The sequence below is a fragment of the Diabrotica virgifera genome, chromosome 4, assembly GCF_917563875.1.
Source record: "Diabrotica virgifera virgifera chromosome 4, PGI_DIABVI_V3a".
Lineage (NCBI taxonomy): Eukaryota > Metazoa > Arthropoda > Insecta > Coleoptera > Chrysomelidae > Diabrotica > Diabrotica virgifera.
Window position 1 is genome coordinate 78,626,773 of NC_065446.1, and position 18,939 is coordinate 78,645,711.

General features: G+C 30.4%; 1 long non-coding RNA gene across 1 annotated transcript; it reads right to left on the bottom strand.

Moving 5' to 3' along the window:
* Nucleotides 1–607: 607 nt before the first annotated feature.
* Nucleotides 608–3,739, bottom strand: LOC114332849 (uncharacterized). The gene is made up of 3 exons (XR_007697706.1): nt 2,947–3,739; nt 2,070–2,227; nt 608–833 (listed from the first exon to the last, which is right to left on the bottom strand). It is a non-coding gene; the product is annotated as an uncharacterized LOC114332849 (long non-coding RNA).
* Between the last annotated feature and the right edge of the window lie 15,200 nt (nt 3,740–18,939).

An 18,939-nucleotide genomic window follows, 5' to 3' on the forward strand; every position in this document is an offset into this window, starting at 1 on the left:
TATCGGCAGAACCCTAATAACACAAAACATTCCATGAATGTTCCTAGAATGTACACACAGGACATTGAAAACATTCCTGGAATGTCCCCAAATGCACACGAATGTCCCTGGAAAGTCCCAGGAAAGTGCTGTGTCAGCATTTTAAATATTCTTAGAATGTTCTGTTGGAACATTCCATGAATGTCTACGAATGTTCTTTGGACATTCACAGTCTATTTTTTAGACTGAATGTCTTGTTGGAACATTCCATGAATGTTCTTTAGACATTCACAGTATATTTTTAGACTGAATGTCTTGTTAGAACATTCCATGAATGTCTACGAACGTTCTTTGAACATTCACAGTATATTTTTTAGACATTCACTGAAATATATCGTCAGTAATGTGACAATACCTCCTATATGTTTTTTCATGAGGTTTGCAGGAGACGAAAAACATTTTTTAAGGTCACTTTCTGTTTTCGTACGTATTCTGACTTTTTTGTAGTAAATAGATAGTTGAATTTACTGCAAAACAAGTCAAAAAATATATGAAAACAGGAGGTGGCCGAAACAAGTTTTTAGTCTATCTTACAAATCTCTTGAAAAAAACAGATAGGAGGTATTGTCACATCACTGACGATATGTGGCCATACCAAATAATACATCCTTGATAAATATAAACATTTTTATTGCAAAAAATCTTTACATACATTTTTTAATGTAATTTACTGACATTCCTAAATATTATAAAAAAATGTGTCACATTTGCTTTGTAAACCTTTCTTTTGCTTTTCGTAGCCACATATTCCGTTTCCTTTCTGGTTTTCTGTAGACCACTTCTCTCAGCTGATTCTAAAAGAAAATAAAATAAAAGGTAATTTTTCTATCCTTTACAATTAACAATCAGAAGAAATATTATTTACAGGTAATAATACGCATAAATAATAATAATAAAAAAATAAATATTAAATAATATTTAAATAAATAATAAATATTTAATAAATAAAATAATAATAATGAACATTTTGTATTTTGACAACGACATCCGATGTGGAAGTAGAAACCTTAATAAAATTATTTTTTCAAGTAAATTGTGGCTTATTTCCTCATTAGAATAGTTAATTACAAAAAAGCCACAAAGAAATAGATTTTTCACAAACAAATAAGTATTTAGTATTCATTATATTTATTGTTTTTATTATTTACTTTAATGTCCTACTGGTACATTATTTAACAAATAATGACATTTCGAAGTCTGTTAAGTATGATATAACGCCCTTGGGCATTAAATTTAAATAACGACTTAGATCTAAGTTGACAAATATCAACCTAAGTAAAACTATGGTTACCACAATTATGTTACTACTGTTACTGTTAAATGTACTTATTTAAAAACTAATCAATTCAAAATTCATTCAAATTTTTCGCATATAAAGAATAATTTAGTCAGACATTAAACGTTGAAGGCACCACAGGTATTATAATAATAACGCTTTCGGTCAACGTATATCCCTCAGGCCCTTGTTAAAAACACCATTGACCTCAAGCGTTATTATCCTTATAATACCCTTGGTACCTTAATAACTGTAACCTAAGATTATACCTTAATTCTTGTTTTCTATTTCTGATGTTTTTATTTATTTACATTGAATATTAATCTGTTTTGTTGTATAATCTACTTCGCAATAATTATGTGATATATTTGACTTAAAATGAATTCAAAAATTTTTTGCAGTTGGGCAACAATGTCAACTTAGATCTCCGATGTAGATAATGAATTACAACAGTATCTATATTGTACAGACTGTATTATTAATTAGGTTATTTATTTATTTATTTATTGAAATATACATCCACCAGGTATAAACCCATAAAGGTGTACATAAGAAAACTACATACATTGACTGAACACTTGATGACAAAATATAAAATAAAATAAAGAATAACCAAAAATGTTTCTGTTGTTAATACACATACACAATAATAAACAAAGACCTTAATAAAGAAAAATAACATGGCATCAATTCGATAAGCTATTGCGTATTTCGCGTTTAAAGATGTTAAAACCAAGAAAAAAAATGCATATACCTGTGTGACATAAGCTATTGGAACAGCACAGTCTCTTAAACGAACAGATGAAAGTGAAGTTCTGTCAATATCTTTTTCTAAAAAGTGTTTTGAACATACTCCTCTATTAACAAATCTGATCTATACTTCATGTCTTCTTCGCAGGATCTTCTGGAAAGCTAAAAATACAAAATATATGCATTACTAAGCATTATTAACAAATTTTAGTTTTAAATAAAAAATATGATTAATGGACTCACAAAATATTATAAAACAGCTTAGAAATTGTTTATTAGTATAGTCGGTTCCCCAAACTCTGACACAACTGGCTAGTGATTTTAGTAGGTAATTTTTTTTGTTTTTGGCCAATTTTGCCAAAATTACAGTAATTATTAACTATTTAGTTATTATTTTTTTTTGCCAATTTTACCAAATTGGCAAAATTATTTACTAAAATCACTAGCCAGTTGTGTCTGAGACTCAGTAGTACTGAGACTGAGTTTAGCAAATCGACTATAATATTCTGTGTATTCATTAGTTGGTACTGCATATTACAGTGTGTTCTCTACCATCCTATTTATAAAGGCATACATTAGCAAAAACGCAAAAAGAATTACTTTAGTTTTACAAATCCTATTGTTATTATCTCTATTTACTATTTTAGTTAGGAATAAGCGAAGTTTGTGGCTTATTCACAATTATTATTAAAATAATAAATGGATATGACCAATTATTAACTTATAAAATAATAATTCTTCTGATTTGTGCCTTTTATTCACTTTGTTATATCTAGGTTACTTAAAAGATTTTTTATGAATAGTATTATTAGGGTATTAATAGTATTAATTTATTTTCTGAAATACAGGGCATGCCTTCGTTTACATATTTGCATACTAACCTTTTAATAGGGCTTTTCATTCACAGTCATTTGTTTGGAGCTTCTGTCATAATTGAAACGTTATTCCTGCAGATTTTTTTATCTACATTTGTTTCTGCTACTCCAACTGCGTTAAAAACAGGACACCATTTTATTCACTATGTTAATAATACTATTAAAGCTATTATAAAAGTATCCGAATTAAAAAAATATTCTTAAAAAGCACAATAAATAATACAAACAACGATCCACCCACGGCAAAGCAAGGTGGCCAAGATGAAGATGCCAAGATGGCCGAAGCGAGGTCGTTGGTTGGTCGTTTTTAGTCACGTGATGCCCTCTCAAGCGCCATGCACAAAAATATATGCACGGCGAATTTGAAAATGAACGCAAAAGAAATAAATATAAATGCCTCTCTTGGGTTTTGCATAAGTTATAAGTATTTTTTTTTATTAACAAAATCGCATTCCAAATTGAATATTCGCGAACAATAATTTTTATTACATTTGTATGTTTATAATATTGTATTAATTGAACTTGGGAAACTCTTTAAATTTGACATATTATTGCACTGTAGGCCTAAAGTGTCACTTAGTTTGTCTGGTATGTTATAAGTAATGTTGTATCTGTTACACGTATGTATTATTTCGCAACTTAAAATATAGGAACATTGGTAGTATGTTCACAGAATGTCTTATGGTAACATTCCAGGAATAATTTAAACAGATGTTCACCGAATGTTCCCTAAATGTCCAGGACATTCAAATATTGATAGAACTTTGGTAGTACATTCCTGGAATGTTGTGTGTTGTTAGGGAATGAGTAAGGACATAAAATGACGATGTCTACTGCTACTATAGACGGATAGAAATTAATTCGAAATTGGAAATGTTTTTAAGAAATTTCAAATTTTTAAGCAGAAATTGAACATGATACACTATTTTATTTTAAATAGTAGTCCAATCATCTGGTGGTCCATATTCATTACATATTTTTATTCATTCTATTATATTTTATTTAAAATATATCTTTAAAATTAACAGTTACGTCCCGATCTGTATTTTATCTTTTAGTTACTTTTATTTTCCACAATTCCTCCCCATTTTTAACAGACATAATTAACCAGTACAATAGTGTGCTGCTAAACACTAAATCAAACATACAACAATAGTTAAATTTCTATATATTGTTTTTCTCACATTAATTAAATTTTCCACCTTCGTATTAAGCAACCAAAAAATTTTAAAATTAAAATTTTTTTGCTTTATTCAGCATTTTAGATCTTTTACTTCAGTTCACTAATTGTTTACTATGTAGTATACAATCTTATTATTAAACTAAATTAAACTTTCATCTTATCATATTACAATCGATGACGTCACATATTTAGCCATGAAATATACCCACCTTAAATCCAACATTCCATAAGTTTTTTCTGTAATAGAGAGTTTGTAATTTAGATTTTGTAATTCTATTATTGAAATAATTTGTGTGTTTGTGTTTTATTGGCATTGGTTTTAGCAACCAACTGGCCAGTCAATGTGTTTTGAGTTCTCTCTTTTACAAAATGTGTGCTTAGTCTCTACATTTAAAACTGTTACTACTACTGAATTTTTTAGTCTGTTTTTTTAATTATTTTTTTTATTATATTTTTTTATAATTATTTTTTATGATTATGTTTTTTTATTATATTCTTTTACTATTTTTTTTTTAGTTTTTTTGTTTTATTGGTTTTTATACATTATTTTTTGTATATTTTTTTACTACGCTAAGACCTTAACCCGATTCAACACTTCGGAGGTTTAGAGCTTCTTAGTATATGCTATTCCACGATTATACGACTGTCTTGGATTATTGCGACAACGAATATTTTAGTGTGCAACATAATAAGTGCGAAAGTAAATGGCTCTAAATAATTGTTCCAATAAACAACAATGTATTTTGCAATTTACTTTCGTTCTTCATAATTTGCACAGTAATATAAATATTCGTTGTCGAGATAATCCACAACAATCGTATGTTCGTGTAATAGGGTATAATTTAAATTCCATTTTCAGACAATTATTAGCAATCATTACAGTTTAACGAAAATCTAAAATCAAAATTACACTCTTTTTAAAGTCTGAACCAAAAATTGACTCTATTCTGTCTTGTCATGTCACTCTTGTCATAATGAATTTCTACTTCCTACTTCTCAGTTGGTTTGTGCTTATTGAACTGGCAAGAACCCAGCATGTTTTCGAGCAGGGAACCATGTTGTTCTTTGAGCATTTATATGATAACGAGCGATCCACAATTATTGGGATCAAAGCTAGCCGTGCAAAAAATTACGTATGTCTTGTTTTAATCTGAATTTATATAATTGGTTTATCAATTAATTTTGATTAACATTATAAAACATAAAAAATCAGTCAAAACATTTAACATAGAACAAATTTAACATTTTAAAATAAAAAATAAAAAATAAAAAGAATTATTAAAATTATAAGTAACAATAATAAATAAAATCAAACAAGATGCTGTATATGTCTACCACCAACATTTCTACATAAACTAACTGTTCTTGTTAAGTTGACGTACAGTGCAAAGTTGACGTAAACTGGAAAGTATATCTGAATTAAAAATAGACATGCACTGTATAGCTATATCTGTCGTTCAGAGCCACATATGGTGACAATAATTTTGGACCACACTTTATTTTAATCTATTAACATCGACTTGGAGTCACTATATTTTGTTAAATAATACTATGTAAACCATATATTTTGAGGTTTCCACTTATAATAGTGTGCTAGTTTCATCTACTCAGCAGAATGTAAGTACTTCCACATGTTTTTTCTTTAATTAACATTCACAATTTTAACCTTTTGCTTTAATATAACGTGGAAATACTTCATTCTGGGCACTGAAGATGATCTAATTTAGATCGAAAACGTTTTGCAATCCATTTGGATGACAGTTTAAGAAGTTTTCTAATAAACTATTTTATACCAGTACACACACAAATTGAAGTTTTTACTTCTGTATGATTTTTTAATTATGGTATACAACCAGCTACTGGGATTTTCCCATTGATTTCATTTATTTTACTTAGCTTACGGCTTTGACAACTTATGGCCATTGGCATGATACACTAATTGTAACTGTACCGAGGGGACATAGAATTACATCCTCAACTCCCTCTAGCTCCTCGACTATAATGTAAGATTTCTAATAATTTATCGAGATAACGTTGTTAGCGAGCGTAGCTAATAAAAATATATCTAGCCATTGGCGAAAAAGGAAACGATGGGCTGACGATCGTTACTTCCCCGCAAATGGATTGAAATTGTTAGAAGACGGATTGTAGTAATTTTCAAGATCAAACGGCATATCATGAGAACTCTGTGGATAAAATATTGTACTGTCACCGCAGAAATGTGTGTACGAGACGCAGAATTTATTGCTTTACATTGAAATAATATTATATTACCGATAAAATATTGATTTCACTTTCGGTAGTAATGAAGGTTCGGTGAAGAGCAATAGAAAGCGAAAAGGGTTTCTATAAAACTTTTGATATCGCAGTATTATGAAATTGTTTGACTAGAACAATCGCTGTTTCATGTTTCTATAAAAGTTTTGCTGTCGTGATATTGTAAAATTGTTTTACTAAAACAATACAAATTGATTTTCTGTTCTTGCAAAGTACTGAAAGTTGATGATTTTAATCCAAACTAAATGTTTAAATATAGTTTTTTAATATTTCTCTACATAATTTTGTGCACATAAAAAAGTCTAGGGATATTTTTAGAAGGAGACGTAATTTCTTCTTTAATTGTTTTGGTTAAATAATAATGAATTTGTAGTGAATAATTAAAATTGAGATAAAATTAAAGTGAGATAATATAGTGGAGTCACTGAAGGTTTTCACCTCTGATTTCGTTGAACCTTCATCGATTTTCATGAAAATTGGTGAGTAGTTAGAAGATACTTGACATGGTGCCAACTTGCGCTTTTACCCTGGGGGATGCCACCCCTTCTCGGGGGTGAAATTTTTTTTAATAAAACAAATACCACAAATCGATAGAGGGGCAACTTCTAAGCAAAATTTGTTATATAAGGTTACTAACATTAATCAATACTTTTCGAGTTATTAAATATCAAAAATTTTATTTTTTCTTAAAAAAAATGCATGTTTTAAAGCTGTTTTTCACGTATTACTCAAAAATTATAAGCCTTTAAAAAAACAATTATAACCCAAAATTAAGATAATAAAAAGTTTAATACACTCCCCACTTGAAGAACTAAACTAATGTTATTTCAAACTGAGTTATGGGTAATTGAATGTATATTTTTTTCGACGAGTACTCAAATCTAAGTATTCAAGCTTACATAACGGGAAAACGATGCATTTTATAGAATATACTTGTTAAGCACTTGTCAAAGTACTTTGGAGTACCAATCAAATGAGCTCCAGTAGAAGTTAATAGCATAAAAATTAAGCAAGTTATGATGAAAATAAGAGAACCCTTTCGATTTTTTTAGGAAAAAGTGAAAAATAAAACATACGCCATTTCCACAAAAATTTAAAATTTGTAGTCATCCTCACACGAATTTCTTTAGGTTAACATATTTAATGATTTCAACAATTTTCATTGATTTAGAATGCATATTTTTGAAAAAAAGGTACAATTTAAAAAAATCAAAATTTTTAAAATTATCGTACTTTTCAAATTCTTTTGATAATAACTCAAAAAATACTCGATATACGTAAAAAAATGATATATAACTAAATTTTAGTTTTTATGTTCCAAATACTTTACCCATTTTACTATTTCGGTAGAGTAAAAAATAACCGAGATAGAAACGTTTCAAATTTCAATTTTGCTGCGAGAACCATGTAACCGGGGCCATTTAACCCTTTATTGTTAAAAAAGTTAGACGTTTAAAAGACGAATTCTGACACTTTTAATATCTTTTGGAATCAGCTTTTAAGTAATTTTTAGGTGAACCTAATATCTTCAAAATTAACGGAGTTATTTACAAATAAACAATAATATTTTTTGGAAAAATTTTTAGAAGTTACATTTTGAAACATTTTTGGTGCATAAATTTTAATTCTATCAACTTGTTCGATGACTTATTCGATAGATATTTCTATGAACTTTGACAAATGTTTAATAAGTTTATGTTGTAAAATGCATCATTTTGCCGGTATTTAATCTTGAATATTTAAATTTGGGTACTCGACGAAAGAAATGTACATTCAATTACCTATAACTTACTTTTAGTTAACATAGAAAGGTTTTTCTAGCAAGGAGTTTATTTGATTTTTTATTAGCCTCAATTTTGATAATTATAACTTTTTTGTAAAAACTTACAGTTTTTGAGTTATTTATGAAAAATCGGTTAAAAACATGCATTATTCTCACGAAAAATTAAAATTTTTGATCTTTAATAACTCAAAAAGTTTTGATTTATTTTAATAACTTTGTATAACAAATTTTGCTTATAATTTGTCCCTCTATCGAATTGTGGGGCTATTTTTAATAAAATAATTTTCACCCGTGAAGAGGGGTGGCCTCCACCCCCAGGGTAAAAGCGCAAGTTGGTACCATGTCACCTTTGTTCCTTGAGATATCCTCTAACCACTCACGAATTTTAATGCAAATCGATGGAGTTTCAACGAAATCGGAGGTAATAGCTCCTATCCACCTTCAGTGACTGCACTAATATAAATTTTGTTAAACCAACGTCGACGGATCGATGAGTCTATAAAGGAAATTTGTATTTCTCCGTACGCGAAATATCGCACGATAAAATTTTTGTTGAGCGTATAAAGGGAACTAGTCCGGGACTGATTAGCTTTATACAATAATTCTTGTGGCACCACCATCGTATGTGGCACTTTGTCGTTTATTTTATTACTTCGGTTAGCTTACGTTAGTTAGTCTTACGATATATTTAGGTCTTGTTTGTGATAATAAACCTTTTTTTGTAAATAAATTAATAATTTAACTGTAAAGAAGCAGCACTATTTCGCCTTTTATTCATTGATTGTATAAAGGAATCAAGTCCCAGCCTTTAAAAATGACTTTTTGACGTTAATCGTTTTCCAAGCCAAGTTTCCTGTATCAAATGTCACTCTACTAGTCTCCTTCTACGTTTAATCTGTAGAACAAAATTTGATAGATCATCAAGTTTCTAAACTAAATAGTTTTTTTCGTTTTTCTCAAAAGTAAGTTTTGTGGACTTATACCCTTTATACAATAAGCGCTTCAAATGATGGTGATGTAGAGCAACAGTGGCAATTCTTAAAAAATGCAATTATCGAACCAACTAGGAGAGAACTCACAATAACCAGATGCAAGGAAAGAGATTGGATGACAGAAGAGATCTTCGAATGATGGAGGACAGAAGAAGACAAAAGAATATCAACATAACTCAGTATCAACATCTGCATAATCAAATAAGAAGGAAAATAAAAGAAGCCAAAAAGACTTACAAAACAAGTACGATAAATTCAATCTCCATAAGAAAGTTAAAGAATTAGCTGGGGTAGCAAAACAACAAACATCAAGCATACTATTGGACAAACAAGGAAACATTTTAATAGAGACGGAACAGAAATTAAGAAGATGAAAAGAATATATAGAGGAATTATTCCATGACCACAGACAGGAAAATATATATAAAGATAATCAGGGTAAGGACGAGGGACCCGAAATATCAAAGTCAGAAGTTATGCGTACAGCAAAGTCCATAAAAAATGATAAAGTTGCTGGTCCAGATAAAATACCAAGTTAACTGCAAAAACTGGTCAACGAAAAAAATATAGATCTTTTAGTCCAACTATTTAACACAATATATTCCACAGGAAGCATTCCACGTGATATGCTGACATCAACATTTATTTGTTTACCAAAGAAAGTAAATGCTAAAGAATGAAGTGATTATCGAATGATCAGTTTAATGTCACATACCTTAAAACTCGGCTAAAGATCATCCACAATAGAATACACGCTAAGCTGAAGATGGATATTAGTGATGTGATACCCAGTTTGCATTTCGGAATGGAGTGGGCATAAGAGAGGGACCATTTTCTTTTAATGTGCTGACACAAAGATGCTTGGATGTTACCGAGATCTTTATGTACGCTTTATAGACTACAGCAAAGCATTTGATAAGGTAAAACATGACCGACCTATAGAAGTACTCAAAAACAAGAATATTGATATGAGGGATGTAACATTGATATCAAATGTTGTTCTGAAGCTATTTCTTTGTGGCATTTTTATAATCAACTATTATCAATGGGGAATAAGCCACAATTCTACCAAAAAAAAATGATTTTATTAACGTTTCGAAGTCCAAATCGGGTTTCAAATGAACAAATTTCCCAAATGAACAAGAAAGAACAAATAATTGCATTTATAACATACCTTGAATGCGAACAATTTTATTTAGGTGAAACATCAAAACCATTAAAAGTTAGAATAAGTGAACATCAGTCTTATATTGAAAATGCAGAATTTGATAGATCTCAAATATGTCGACACGCATGGGATAATAATCATAGAGTTCAGTGGAGAGATTCAAGTATAGTCCTGAAAGAATCAGATAGTAAAAAGAGAAAAGCAAAGAAGCGGCTCTAATTATGCTAAATGAAACTAATTGTGTCGCAAATTCCTCGGTAGGATGCAGTAGGATGTGGCTGCCCATACTGAAAGAGGAAGTCAATAGAAAGAATAAACCACGATTAGTAAGTCAACAACATATCGAGTTAGCACAAATTTTATATTTTAGTATTACTTATTGTATATCTATGTATTATTAATATAATTTATAATTTAAACATATTCAAGTCAGAACTTGGTATTAGTTTTTTGAAAGTAAATTAAATGTAAGACCAAATACTTACGATGTCGGGATAGTATCACGAGGTTTTTTCCTGGTTTTCCCTCCTTATTTACTTTGGAATCTCTAACACGAGAATTTTACTGTCATCGTTGTATTTGGTTGTCTTTTTAACCTTCCGATGACCAACCTTTTTTTGTTACACGGATGACCAAGGGGGGAAAAATGACCCCAGATCATAAATGTCAAAAATGACATTTAACAAAAGAATGAAGTTTTTTTTAATTTTTTTTATGGTATGGACTTTATGTCATTCAGCCAGTCACAACATGAGTATTAGTGTCATGTGTAGTGTCTATGTTGAGTAAGTGTCTTGTTACTTTGCAAAGTCGACGTCATTAGCGTAAAACTACTTGGAATTACACATAATAGACGCTATTTTACTAAACATCAACTTCAGAATATATTTTTTATTCGTAAAATATAGGGAATTTTTTTTATTTCAAAATATGAGGATATCTAGAATGATATTAAAGTCAAATAAAAAAATAATGAGTTAAAAATTGAAAATACTTTTGAATTTATTAAAGAAAAACCTACGCTGATGACACAATTTCCCCCGCTTGGTCATCCGAAGGTTAAAGACAGATCACATGCTATGATTTTTTTTGTGACGGTTTTTTTTGTGACGGATATTCTTGAGTTGGGGTTGATTTCATGTAATCGAATGAACTACCTTTCAGTAAAGTCGTCCCAGGAATGCAACTCATAAATATTGGCGATATCATTTTAAAGTCTTCTACTTTAAAATGTATAACATACATCTGAATTGCCAATATAAATGAGTCAGATTAAATAAATTATTAGAAGAATTTTTTTACTTAGCAACAACATTTTTGTTTATTTTAGTAGTATCTTGTATTTTGACAACGAAACCCGATTTGGGCTTCGAAACGTTAATAAAATCATTTTTTTGGTAAAATTGTGGCTTATTTCCCATTGAAAATAGGTTATTGATATCAAATTTATACTACAGCTAACGATCAAATGTGAAAATTGGAAGGGAAGTGTCAGAAGAAATGGAGTTAAGGAGAGGGGGTCAGACAAGGTTGCATACTGTCGCTGTTATTGTTTAATGCTTATTCTGAAGAAATCATACAAGAAACTTTGGTAAACGAGACAGTCGACATAAAAGTGAATAGAATTTTAATTATTAATAACAGCAAAGCTTTGACATTTACCCTCAGAATAAGACTAATTAAATGTTATGGACACAGTGAGCTTTACTATGGAGCTGAATCATGGACATTAAAATCTAAATGCAATAAATCGAGTTGAGTTGGGTTGATAGAGTCACGAATATAGAAGTGTTATTAAGGAGAATAGACAGAGAGAGGGAAATTGAAAACCCAATAAAAGAAAGGAAATTGCAAGATCTCGGACATGCGATGAGAGGCGAAAGATAAAACATCTTGAGACTCATAATTCAAAGAAAAATATATTTAAGGAAAAAACAATAAAACTATTTAACATATCTTGAAAAATAGGAATTCGTGCAATGAATCGGAAGTATTTTTTTTTCAGTACTCGTTTACTTTCAGTACAATACATACATACTACTACTCGTACGTGAAGATTAATGTAGCATGTCCAATATCACACAGCATAATTTTAAATGTTATAACAATGTATTAGCTTTAGAAGCTAATATTAGCTGTAGAAGCTAATGTAAAACAGTTTCAGTAGCTGTTATGAAAGTACATAACGATTACTACTAACTTTATATGTTGTTTGTTCGCATACCATCTTGTCAGGACTCCATCAACCCTTAACTATTTAAGGATTGATGGTAGTATATATTAACCTTCGGATGACCAAGCGGGGGAAATTGTGACCCCAGCGTATGTTTTTCTTTAATAAATTCAAAAGTATTTTCAATTTTTAACTCATCATTTTTTTATTTGACTTTAATATCTTCCTAGATATCCTCATATTTTGAAATAAAAAAAATTCCCTATATTTTACGACCAAAAAATATATTCTGAAGTTGATGTTTAGTAAAATACTGTCTAATATGTGTAATTCCAAGTAGTTTTACGCTAATGACGTCGACTTTGCAAAGTAACAAGACACTTACTCAACATACACACTACACATGACTAATACTCATGTTGTGACTGGCTGAATGACATAAAGCCCATGCCATAAAAAATAATTAAAAAAAAAACTTAAATTTTTTGTTAATTGTCATTTTTGATATTTTTGACTTGGGGTCATTTTCCCCCCCTTGGTCATCCGTGTAACAAAAAAAGGTTGGTCATCGGAAGGTTAAATTATATACCAAGCAATTCTCATCAAATTGGTCATTGGTCGCTCCCAATGACAAGATGTCTCAGTTTACATGCTATAGACTATTGAGTTCAATATTAAACAGTTGTTTGGCTTTATTGTATGTGATTAAAACCAAGACAAAGTTGATTTTTATGTTTGAGTTGGGATTGATTTCATGTAATCGAATGAACTATCTTTTAGTAAAGTCGTCCCAGGAACGCAACTCATAAATATTGGCGATATCATTTTAAAGTCTTCTACTTTAAAATGTATAATATACGTCTGAATTGCCAATATAAATGAGTCAAATTAAATAAATTATTAGAAGAATTTTTTTACTTAGCAACAATATTTTTTCCACCTACCTCTACCGAAAGTATACTTTTCCGGACCTAATTGTAGGGAGCAAAGTTGTACTTTTCCTCCCAGGGAGCAAAATATTTTTTCTCCCTAGGGAGGAAAAGTAAAAGTGACGTCATTCATGAAATATAACTTATTGACGCCCTGTACAACATCTATTTTCTATTACTTAAGTATCTATACATTTTAATGTTTATTTATAAAACACCCAGTGTTTTGCAGAATGGCAAAAAACTGTAAATTGTTATTTTGATTTAACAATGTTTACATTAATAATTTGACTTATATTTGACAGTTGACAGTTATATTGTACCTACTTGTTAGTTTTAGTTTTAATAAATTTTGTTGGTTAGTTACATAAATAAATTAAATAAAAATGAAAAATGACTTGTTATTCATTTGAGGAAGGTGGAAAAATCATATGTATAACATGGGAGTAAAGTGCCTTTTCCTCCTTTGAATGATTACTGCCCTCCGCTACGCGTCGGGCAGTAAACTTCATTCTCGGGAGGAAAAGTAGCACTTTCCTCCCTTGTTATACAAATAGCTATTGTTTATTTTAGTAGTATTTTGTATTTTGACAACGGAACCCGATTTGGGCTTCGAAACGTTAATAATAGCTATTTGTATAACAAGGGAGGAAAGTGCTACTTTTCCTCCCGAGAATGAAGTTTACTGCCCGACGCGTAGCGGAGGGCAATAAACATTCGAGGGAGGAAAAGGCACTTTACTCCCATGTTATACATATGGTTTTTCCACCTTCCTCAAATAACAAGTCATTTTTTCATTTTTACTTAATTTATTTATGTAACTAACCAACAAAATTTATTAAAACTAAAACTAACAAGTAGGTACAATATAACTGTCAACTGTCAAATATAAGTCAAATTATTAATGTAAACATTGTTAAATCAAAATAACAATTTAATGTTTTTTATCATTATGCAAAATACAGGATGTTTTATAAATAAACGTTAAAATGTGTAGATACTTACATAATAGAAAATAGATATTTTACAGGGCGTCAATAAGTTATATTTCATGAATGAAATACCATGACGTCACTTTTACTTTTCTTCCCTAGGGAGGAAAAATATTTTCCTCCCTAGGGAGGAAAAGTACAACTTTGCTCCCTACAATCAGGTCCGGAAAAGTATACTTTCCGTAGAGGTAGGTGGAAAAATAATTTTTTTGGTAAAATTGTGGCTTATTTCCCATTGAAAATAGTTGATTGATATCAAATTTATACTACAGCCAACGATCAAATGTGAAAATTGGAAGGAAAGTGTCAGAAGAAATGGAGTTAAGGAGAGGGGGTCAGACAAGTTTGCATACTGTCGCGTTTATTGTTTAATGCTTATTCTGAAGAAATCATTCAAGAAGCTTTGGTAAACGAGACAGTCGGCATAAAAGTGAATAGAAGTTTAATTATTAATAAGAGCAAAGCTTTGACATTGGCCCTCAGAATAAGACTAATCAAATGTTATGGACACAGTGAGCTTTACCATGGAGGTGAATTATGGACATTAAATCGAAATGCAATAAATCGAGTTAACGCGTTTGAAATGTGGACATTAGAAGAGTGTTAAGGATTTCATGGGTTGATAGAGTCACGAATATAGAAGTTTTAAGGAAAATTGGCAGAGGGAAGAAAATTAAAGACACAATAAAAGAAAGGAAACTGCAAGATCTCGGACATGCGATGAGAGGCGAAAGATATAACATCTTGAGACCCATAATTCAAGGAAAAATATAGGGTAGGACAAGCGTAGGAAGGAGACGCGTTTCCTGTTTGAACAACCTGAGAGAATGGTTTGGTTGCAGCTCAAGGCAGCTGTTCAGAGCAGCTGCCTCGAAGGTCAAAATAGCCGTGATGATTGCCAACATTCGTCGCGGAGGAGGCGCTTAAAGAAGAAGTGAATACTAGTATTTAATATAAAAGAAAATTTGTGGAAATGTCAAAAATAACGAGAATTCCTATAAGTACAATTAAAGGCAAGCGTCCACTGATCCGCATCGTACGGATAGCATCATCGGTAATGCCGAAGGGTTGCTTCGAGAGGCAACTTTTGCGATGCGTGCCGATGAGTCATTCGGAATGCCTATCAGTGGACGCACCCCACGCGCTCTGTTCGCAATTTCGCTTGGTCCAGTGGGAGTTAATCTACGGCTATTTGCATTTGACGATCGTCTTCTTCGTAATAAAACAAATAAACTCAGTTTTAACGTTTATTTTATATATTTTTTATTATATAGGTATATTTAGGAAATAATACAGTCCATGATAATAGTGCGGCCGATATGTGAAACAATTGCACATTTAATGATAGAAGCATATAATTTGGACCACATATACTACACATATAAAGGTTCAAATTAAGATATGGGGCCATCTCAGATTTTGCCTTTTACAAAAATGGCGGGATTTCAAAATGGCCCCTATACATGTGTTTAATAGTACCATAACTTTTGAACGAAAAGTCCGATTTCAACCAAAGGACATCGCACACATCTTATGGAAAATATAATGTCACTCAAATTCAATAAAATTTATATGAATATATTCGTTTCAATTTAACGATCAGTTCTTATCATTGCGCCAACTCTTAATTTTCAATAATAAGAGCAGAAATTGATATAAATCAATCTGAAATCAAATTGGTAGGTACATAAGTTAGAGAGAGAAAAAATATTTTAAAATACCCAAATTATAGTTAGTTCATAAATCTTCTCGAGCTCTTAAGCACCTTAGTATAATAGTTTCACTAATCCGCTTAGGCCCAGCGGGGTTTAAGCTGTTTTGAATAGCACCAAGAGCAATAGTGATTATAACTGACACGTTTATAGGCTCCAAAAATGTGATTTCGATAAACTTTAATTGCAATTTGCGCCGTAATTAATCATAATTAACAGTTGGCGCAATGATAAGAATTGACAGTTAATTTAAAACGAATCTATTCGTATAAATTTTATTGAATTTGAGTGACATTATATTTTCTATAAGATGTGTGCGATGTCCTTTGGTATATAGGTTCTCTTTTTGATTTACAAGACGTATGTGGTGAACCAGAAGAATCGGTTTACCAGAAGTTGTGTTTTCACTGGTTGTTTATGTAAAAATATGTTTCTTTTTTTTTCAATTTTTTCCCTCTGTATATATTAATTTTTCAAAATAGTAATACCGCAAATGAAAAGAGCGTACAAATATTTTGTAAAAAATATTTTGAACTTTTTAGTTATGTTACTTACCATTTAATAAATGCATAACGTATCTTCACATGTACCTATGTGTGGCAGATTCGTGCAAATATTATAAGAATTATTGTGCATTTAATGGTAGAAGCACATAATTTGGACCACGTATACTACACCCATCAAGGTTCAAATTTAGATATAACTTCATCTCATATTTTACCTTTTACAAAAATGGCGGGCATTCAAAATGGCGACTGTACATATGTGAATAATTGCACGATAACTTTTGAACGAAAATCCCGACGTCAACCAAATTTGGTATATAGGTTCTTTTTTGATGTGTAAGATTAAGGTCTTGAACCAGAAGAATTGATTTACAAGAAGTTGTGGTTTTCCTGATTTTTATGTAAACACATGTTGTTTTTTACTAATTCTTTCACCCTGCCTCTATATATTTTTCAAAAAGTTAATATCGGCATTGAAAAGAGTGAAAAAGTATTTTTTAGGAAATATTTTGAACCCTTTAGTTATGTTAATTACCAATTAATAAATGCATAACTTATCTTCATATGTACCTATGAACTTATGTGCGTCAGATTCGTTTAAATAATATAAGAATTATTGTGCATTTAATGGTAAAAGCATATAATATGGACCACACACATTACACATACAAAAATTCAAATTTAGATATGAGGCCATCTCAGATTTTGTCTTTTACAAAAATGGCGGGCATTCAAAATGAATTTGCCGCACATAGATACATTTGAAGATAAGATATGCATTTATTAATAAGGTAACTAACATAACTAAAAAGTTCAAAATCTTTCCTAAAAAATATTTTTACCCTCTCTTCAATGGCGGTATTACCTTTTTGAAAACTTAATATATACAGGGTGAAATAATTTAAAAAAAAACAACATATTTTTACATAAAAACCAGTAAAAACACAGCTTCTGGTAAACCGATTCTTCCGGCTCAAGACCTCGATCTTAGTCATGAAAGAAAACCTTGATGTCAAATTTGGCTTAAATCGGACTTTTTGTTCAAAAGTTATCGTGCTATTATTCACATATGTGTTGCCGCCAATTTGAATGCTCGCCATTTTTGTAAAAGGCAAAATCTGAGATGGCCTCACATCTAAATTTGAACTTTTGTGTCTGTAGTATATGTGGTTCAAATTATATACTTCTACCATTGAATGCACAATAATTCTAATAATATTTGCACGAATCTGCCACAAATAGGTACATGTGAAGAAAAGTTATGCATTTATTAAATGGTAATTAACATAACTAAAAAGTTCAAAATATTTCCTAAATCATATTCTTACGCTTTTTTCAATGGTGGTATTAACATTTTGAAAAATTAATATATACAGGGTGAAAAAATTGAAAATAAATTATTTACATAATATAAAAAAGTTTTATATAAAAAACCAGAAAAAATACAACTTCTGGTAAACCGATTCTTCCAGTTCACGACACCGATCTTGTAAATCACAAAAATGTACCAAATTTGGTTGAAATCGGATTTTTCATTCAAAAGATATCGTGCTATTAGTCACATATGTATAGTCGCCCATTTTGAATGACCGCCATTTTTGTAAAAGGCGGCATATCTAAATTTGAACCTTTATATGTGCAGTATATGTGGACCAAATTATATGCTTGTATCATTAAATGTGCAATTCTTATAATATTTGCACGAATCTGCCGCACTATAAATTGATTATGGGGATTAAAATATAAATATTACTCATTTTTCAGGTTTATTGTTATCAGTTATTCATATTATTATTCATACGCACGGCGTGCGTGAAAATAAATTTTCCCGGACGGCGTGCGGGAAAGTAAAATACCTTGTATGGCATTATAATATATTATAATACATGCAATAAACTAATATTTAGATATTATTTACTAATTTATTTCAAATTTATCTTATTGTGTTCCTTCATGTTTTAATGAAATTAGCGCGATAATTCGATGAAATAAAATTATTTTGACACAATATTTAAAAGTAAGATCTGTAGATAATTACAATGGTTTTGAATCGTCGTCATGAAAACCAACATCGTCGTCGTGGTAACCCATTATATATAAAGTTTGGTTTTGACAACCTTGTCAAAGAATTAATTTGTGTATTTTTACTTCTAAATTAAAATTGATATAACTCTACATTTTGTGGCTTTTTCCAAACATACGGCCCCAGAAAAAATATTGGGTGCGTTCGGACGACCATAGCGGCTGGCGGTCAGCAGAAATCGGCTGAGTGGTTGTATCCAGC